Source organism: Eutrigla gurnardus (assembly GCF_963514095.1).
Source record: "Eutrigla gurnardus genome assembly, chromosome: 10".
Lineage (NCBI taxonomy): Eukaryota > Metazoa > Chordata > Actinopteri > Perciformes > Triglidae > Eutrigla > Eutrigla gurnardus.
Genome location: NC_139924.1, coordinates 8,267,218 through 8,275,088, shown reverse-complemented (window position 1 = coordinate 8,275,088; position 7,871 = coordinate 8,267,218). Strand labels below are relative to the sequence as shown.

Here is a 7,871-nt window from a genome sequence, read left to right as displayed (position 1 = left end):
TGCATGCTTTTTGGGGGGGGGGGGTCAACAAATAGATGAGAGTAGAAATAAGAAAAGTACAGTGAAAATGTGAAACAAAAAACTTTAAATTTGTAATAATCTCATAGACTTCTAACTTTAACCTTTTATGTTCTGTTGTTCCACCAAACAATGTTAAGACAAAACCCAGAACAATTAAGGTTGAGCAAAAGTAAGTTGCCATAAGGGATTTTTTTTACCAGGGCTACTGAAATTAAAATACTGGATGCCGAACAAACGAGACCATACACCAGACAAATGCCATGCATGGATATACTTTGTTGCATATTTTACCTGAACACCAAATTGACAAAGTTTGTCACTAATATTACATTAACAGGTTCCCTCATTTAGCCATTTTTCTTTGCCAACCAGTAATTTCACCTGGATAATCAACGGTAAACAACAAAAAATCATGTGACTATCGGTGTGCTTGAATCACTAGCAGTGAACCTACAATCGGAGCAACTTGTCCTCAGGTTCCCTCGTTTCTGTGGTTTGAGACCAGATGGGTCACAGCGATGTTTATTTTAGCCTCCACGTGAACACAACATTAACATCTTTTAATGAGCATCAGTCCCAGAGCAAAATTATTAAAGGTATTCATTTTGGATTCCAGGCTGGAAAAAAGCAGTGCCCTTAACATAATTTGACTACACTTGCCTGGTCAGCTGGTTATGCAAAGCAAGCTGGTGTTACATAAACCCACTGAGTCCTGGTTACACCACAGGCAGGGTGGATCAGAAGGATTAGACAAGAAGATCATAGCTTGATCTCTTAGTGAGATCAGAAGCCAGACAGTGATCCACTGTTGAAGCTTGTCATTTCAGAGCGTGCAGTAGTGGGATTTAGTAGCTAGAGGCCAGAGGTTTGAGCCCTGTGACATCGTGCTGATGCTCGACCAAAGCGCTGAACTCCAACCCGTATTGTCTATGCTGTTCTTTTCTATTCTATTGTTTTTGTTATTGCATGTCTCGCACCCAGTATATTTAGTTGACTAATTCTGAGTACTCAGCCCTGCTAACTCTAGCTATGCCTGTCAAGCTTTCTGTTATCATGCAGCAGTCAGATAACAATGGTAGATTTACCACCCTTGAATTAAACGCATGTTGAGCAGGCTTCTCAAGCCAATAAAAACATTTTAAATATGTACTATGATCACTATGATTCCCTACTAAAAGAGCAGAGTCCTGTTTCAGGACCAGAGTTGCCCCAAAAGTCAGCAACCTAATGTAGAGCATGGAAATGGATGAAGCAACGGTCAATTACACCAATCTCATGCCGTGACTAAACCTTTCTTTTTTTCCTCCCATAGTTGATAGTTCATCATTGTGTCCACTAACTATTCACGCTGATGGCAATTTTAAAAACTCCAGTTCGTCTGACACGCATGTCCTGCACTAGAAGAAAGCTTAGCACCCTTAAAAGCCTAGAGGAAACTATTTTAAAAAAGGAGGAGCAGGCCTCAGCTGTGATTGAGCAGTGATTTGTTGAAATTTAACAAGCGAGGAAGGCCACAGGGGGGTGTTTCTGTCAGGGTTACTCTACCCCATTATAGGGATAAATACATCATTAAAAAGGGTTCTGCCATTCGCTTTCAGCTCTCTTCTGATCACTCTGGAAGAGCCAAGGGTGGGAGAAGAACAGGCAGAGGGAGGACATGGAGATACAGGAAGAGAGAGATGCTAGAATGTAAGAGAAGATTCAAATCATATGCTTATGTATTAAATATATCTGCAGCGAGTCGAGACAATAGGCTTTTGGCTTTCTGCCCTGACCCCAAATGATGCTGATGAAATTGGAGAGATTAATAGAAAACAGTAACATTTTGGTCCAAAATTAGAACAGGCTGAAATACGCTACGAAGCTCCATTGAGCTGAGAGGAACTGCAGGGTGATGATTCTCAGCGAGTTCTCATTACGAGCGCCCATTTGTAGTAGTCTGGTGATTCATACATCCTAGGCGTTTTAATGAAGACACAATTTGACAATATTTCCCTGACTGTCACATATCTGTTTTTAGAAGCGCTGATGAGTCCTTTTGTACTATGGACATTGTCAGGCAACAGTGTAATATATTAAAAAAAAAAAAAAAACAACAGACTTGTTAAATGAAAACAGGCAATAGTGGTAAATCTATATTTGCTACTGTCATTCGCTATGCTTGTGACAACATATAAGAGATACTTTCCTTGCATTATGCAGTTTGGAGCCAGTCTATTGTGAACAAATCATGCAGCCAGTGTCTTCTACTCCACGTGTGTTTATACATATACATGTGTTTGCACATGCATCTCGCTGTCTCCGCCTGTGACAGCCATGTCATCGTCCTGTCAGTCCTCGGCGGAGTAATGAGCTGTAATGCGCCGCTTGAGCTTCCTAGCCGTATTTTTTTCTGTCCCCCCCCTGCTGGATATCCCAGGGGGAAGCGTGTCCTCGGTGGCTATCAGAGCAGATCGTATCTCTGTGGTTGACTTTATTAGAAGATGATTTTGGAGACGGAGTGGAGAGGAATGAGAGAGAATTAGCGTTAACGTTAGTCTTCTGAGATAAAGAGTGGCAATGAGTGACGCGTGAACTGAAAGGAAAGATGTAGTCGAGAGGGAAACGTGCTCATTTTCATTTCCGCCATTAATACATTCACTTAACTGGCAGGGAAAGGGGGCATTGTATAAGAGTGGGAGTGAGGAAACGAGAGAATCGTTAGAGGCGGAGGAGGTGTGACGAGGATGATGTTTGGCAGAATAGTAGAGAATAAGAATGAGTTCAGTAAAGTAGGGTCACATAAGTATAAAAACCAGTGATGCAAAAAAAGTAATGGCCGTCCCATTAGGAAACATGTATTGCAAACGAGACCTTTTTATTCTGCCAATCTAAAACCAGAAGTTTAAACTTGAAAAAAAAAATTATATTTAGTTACGCTTTAAACTAACAACTGAAAACACAACTATAAGGAATATAATTACAATTTTTACGCTCCAGGCAAAGTGAGCTTGTGGTGCTTGATCAGTCGAGGTCCACCATTGACCACCACCTAGAGTTTTACCTGAACCGACTCCCTCATCATCCAAACAGCAGCCAGTTTAATCGGAACCGTAGGCCTCCAGCATCAACCAATTAGACGCCTCGATGTGTTTCTACCTGGTGACTCAGTGGACAAAGAAGAAAGCAAGCAAACATGCACATCTGTTATTATGGACAAGGCGATCTGCAGCACCCAGTTGTTTCTTTCATCCCTCCAACGCCACCTGCCTGCACCGTCACATGGAAGTGAGGGATGACCTCCCCAGACTCTTTTACCAACCCAGTAACCCCAGTAACCCCACCATCCAGGCACCCAGAGGTGAGAAGTAAAGTAGCAGCAACCTCATGTTGAACTCTCTTTTTTTCATTTAAGGAAGAAGGTCTACTGTGTTTTTCTTTTCTTTCTCCTCTAAAAACAGCTCGTTAGCAGTATTACTGTAACATCACTCACTGAAAGTGATGAGCCAGTCTGCAGCAAGCGTTAGTCACCATGTGCCTGTCAGAGTTTGAGCTCATGTGAGAGATCATCCTCCCCCGGGGGAGATTTTTGTTCTTGCATCACATGCATGAGGCACTCTGAAAGTGTATAAAAGAGGCAATCATGCCCACATTTTGTGAAAGAAAGTAAAAAACACACTTTGTGAATAGATAACACAACAGTAGACTGCAGTTTGTGTTAAATCAGTGGTATGATTTGAGACGTTTAATGAATGTTTTCAACACGTCTTTAAAGTGCACAATAATACTAATAGAATTTCATGCACCTTTTTGTTTCGCAAGACGCCCATGCAGCACTTTTAAGAAACATATTAAGTTAAAATGTTTTTAAAAAACCACAAAAAAAAACCTGGATATGAACCCAAGATGGCAGTATAACAAACTAAATGATCCATCAATCTGAGCAGTCTGACCCTGAATGCGTCAAAGCATCTGAGAGTTTCTCCTAAATGTTTCATCCTGGATCAGTTTGTTGGGTGAACAGTAGAAGTTTTTTACTGTAAGCCTTCTTGTTGTTACATCACTGGGCCCTTATCAGTATTAAAATAAAGCATATTTGTTTTTTTATTATTTTGAAAAGCCTAGTGTTCACAGTGGTGGGATTCTCCTTTGCATTGTGTGGTAACCTCTGTCCTCTTCCTGACATCTCTTCCTCCGAGTCACTCTGCACCCCTCCTTTCATGCATGTGAGGCACCAGACCGTGAAGTCTATATTGAAAAACCCCTCCGCTGTAAAAACACACACACTGTCCTCACCAGACCTCTGACTCGTCCAGTCTTTCATCTCTTCTTCGTCCATCTTTCTCATGTGTTCCTCTTCCTCAGTTTCCAACATGTTCTCTCTAACTTTCAAATTAAGATGCTCTAGCTACCCCTCTAGGCCAGTACTGAACACGAAACAACATTTAAAAAACATCTTTTAGTTCAGTACAAGATGGTGGTTTGGGTTGAAGCAGGTTTGTAACATGAAGTAGGCCATTACGTAACATATGCAGCATGGTTAAGTAACCTACGTAAAAGACTCAAGTAGGTTAGGTTACACCAGCGACATTGTAACATTATGCAAAATTAGGTCACTTACATTTAGTCAACATGAATTGTTGTCTCACGGGAGACCATCAGATGAACATCAGTCTCTAGGGTTAAAGCTCTACGGTTTTAGACTCCACCACCCACCCCTTCCTCCTGCCGACACTGACTTCTTCCTTTACTCCCTTTATTGATATTTGTAATTATAAGGTTTGTATTTGCCTGTCAAATAGAAAAATCATCAGACAATGAAAGCAAAGATTAAACAGACTATTTTGCATTTTAACAGTTGCCCTACAATAAATATACTGACTTTATTTTATACATTTATTTTAACAGCATGTTTTCTGCCAACGTGGAGATCCCCATCTTCGATCTTCATCAGACAGGACTGATGACAACGGCTTGGAAGTAATCACACTGGTCTGCCTTCCACAAAACAAACTGAGAGACTACATTGTGGCACTGACTCCGTTCTGGTCCGCCTTCCTGGATTATAAGGGGACAAAGTGCACATGGAGGTGCAAGTGTGTCGGGACGACCACGTCCTACATCATGAGATGGAATGGATTTGCACGATGAGTGGAGGATGTGGTGAAGATGAAGATCTTTGCCAGGAGAGGAGATGGATGTTTGTTCAACAGCCCTAATGATAAGAAACAATACAAGAAGCTGGACTGAATCAATACAGTCGATTTCTTGTGTGGACGATATGCAAAACATTCAAACTGTTATGCAACATTTTATGCAAAATGGAAAACGATGATATTTGCGGAGGACGGATGATGCATTTGTGGACGCTTTATTGTAACGACTGCCAAAATGTCTGAAGGGCAAAAGACGGTGGTTTAAAACATAAAACATGTACATATTACGCAGGGACTCAGTCAGGCAGCTGATGACATGAAAACAATCACGCAAATATGAAACAAACTGCAAACATCTGCAGCACTGAGTGATTCGCTGGAGGACAGGAAGTTTTTAACGTGAACATCACTTAACATGCATGGCTACCAGCAGATTTCCCTTTCTCCCATTTCTGTCCTCCTGATTGACATATTTGTGAAGAAGCAAACACATTAGTCCATCATTTGAACTTCAGTAAAACAAATGACGTTCTTGGTTGTATTAGTTAATATATGGTTATGTGTTGGGATTTGGCTTTTCATTTGATTATAGATTATAGATCATTTTATTTCATTTCAGTTGTTATTAGATTCCACTCTTTGTACAATTCATTCTCCCCATGAATTGTATCTCCTCATCTTCAACCTTTTGTAAAGCTGGACCTTTCTACTGTATGGCTTCTGTAATATAACTTCATTAAATGAATGTCTGTGTGTCCTATCACGTTGGTCTATACGGTGTTCGTCACATCCAACTTACGGCTTAATCACGTATTCTACTTGTACTACTATATAATGTACATTTCTACAAATGAATGCTCTCACAAGCACATTAAGCTATTTTCATAATTCATGTGCAGACTATGCATTAGACTTGTACTATGCCACATGTACTGCACATCATCTGCTTTCTCAATTTCCGTCATTAAATCGATGAAGATTTCAAACGAGCGTCTTCGAACAGCGACCGCAGTCACATTAAGTCAAAAGACGATTTCAAAGAGGTGATTTGAAAGACAATGTCTCATTTCAGTGGATTCAAAACTGAAATGACTCCAATTACACTGGCCTTCTTCATAATGTACTTAATTACAAGAAAGCGCTGTGCAGAATGATGAATAACTAGTGTTAATAATTGTTACTCTTTAGGGATACATTGCTGTAATTGGGCTTTGAGTGTATTGGATGTCAATGTTGATGTTAATTCAGAGTGGTTGGTCTTGATATCTACCAGTGGCTGTGAACTAACACTAATGTTAATTAACGGAGATGGGGCTTCACCTTGAATCATCTTCGTCTGGCTTTATCGCAGTCTTTCCTGCATCAACTAAAAATGACTCCACCATTATAAAGATTTTAGATAATGATAGATAATGATGGCTGTGTCATAATAGGAGCTCCTAATCAGACGTGAAAAATATATGTACAGCTCAAAACTTTTCTAAGACTTTTTATTTTGTTAAAGCAGAATTTAGTAAGTACAACTATTTCCACCCTTAAAATTGAACAACAGATGTTTTTGTGAACATGTTATTCCTTATTACCTGACGTTTCATGGCCATGCATAGTGTTTGCCTTTTACTGGCATGTTCATGACTAAAAATGGTTTCAGGTTAGTGAAGAACAAAGCAACATAACTATTACATTGAAAAATGGATTTCAGCAGTTTGAATGGTGATATTCACATGTGGATCATAAAATCTTATGATCCACAAAATCTAAAATCTTAATGGACTCTCTAAATAATATCTCTAGGTATTAGTTTAATGGAGTCGTCGCATGTCGATGCAAGTAAAAAAACTTTTTAAGATGCACTGATGGAATGAATTAATTGCACACTGATAGACTTGTGACATAGAGTATCACAGACAGAATCCATGGTTGGCGGACCTCTTTCTTTTCCAATGTCTAAAAGTGTGTCACAGTCTACCCATCTCATACAGATGGATGAACTTATCCACACACACACACACAATCTCCCATATTATTTAACTATGATTTAATCATCATCAATCAATTGTACATGTATAACATGTATAAATATAACCGTGCTTCTAAAAAACAAAAACGATTTGTTTTCATTTTTACTTGTAAGGGACTCAAAAAAATGTTTAATTTATATTATGTTTGTTTTTACTTTCTTTTACTGAAATCATGTGCTTCGTTAATGTGGATGAATATTGCATTTGGAAGATACGCCACCTGAAAAAAAAATGAGTGGAGTGGTTACTCTGACCTGCCTGAGAGGTGGAAACTGCAAACACGCAGAAACGTTCCTCCAAACAAAAGATAGCTTGACCTTGAGGAGAGGATCGCATGTCATTCAACATCTAATCTTCACAAGGACTAAACACTGAAGGAGTCTGTTGCCAATAGATAAAAGGAATGTGTTGGCGTACATTCAAGGTTGAAAAAGCTAAACTCTGGAAGAAAAGCCAAGGCCCTTCATCTGCTGGAAGGCAAATTAAAACACTTTTGGCTTCCTAGTTGCGAAAACAGTGATCACTGTCCTCTTTGGCAGTACATTTAATCCAGGGCCGGCCGGGAAAGGAGGAAGGGATTTATGAATGATAAACAAAGGCAATGACTGACGAAGGAACGGCTTCACAAGACTGTTGTGGTGAAATGATTTATCTGTGGAATAAATAAGATGTTACAGCTAAAATACTAGTTATA

At 39.7% G+C, this 7,871-nt stretch overlaps 1 long non-coding RNA gene across 2 annotated transcripts in view; it reads left to right on the top strand.

The window, feature by feature from the left end:
* The first annotated feature begins 48 nt into the window (after positions 1-48).
* LOC311020381 overlaps positions 49-7,871 on the top strand; it is a 134,612-nt gene continuing 126,789 nt past the window's right edge. The window contains exons 1-2 of one of the 2 annotated variants that reach the window (XR_014597900.1): positions 49-3,361; positions 4,909-5,160. This is a non-coding gene — a long non-coding RNA (uncharacterized lncRNA). Of the gene's footprint in view, positions 3,362-4,908; positions 5,164-7,871 lie in introns of those variants that run through there. The other variant, XR_014597901.1, reaches the window with a different exon arrangement.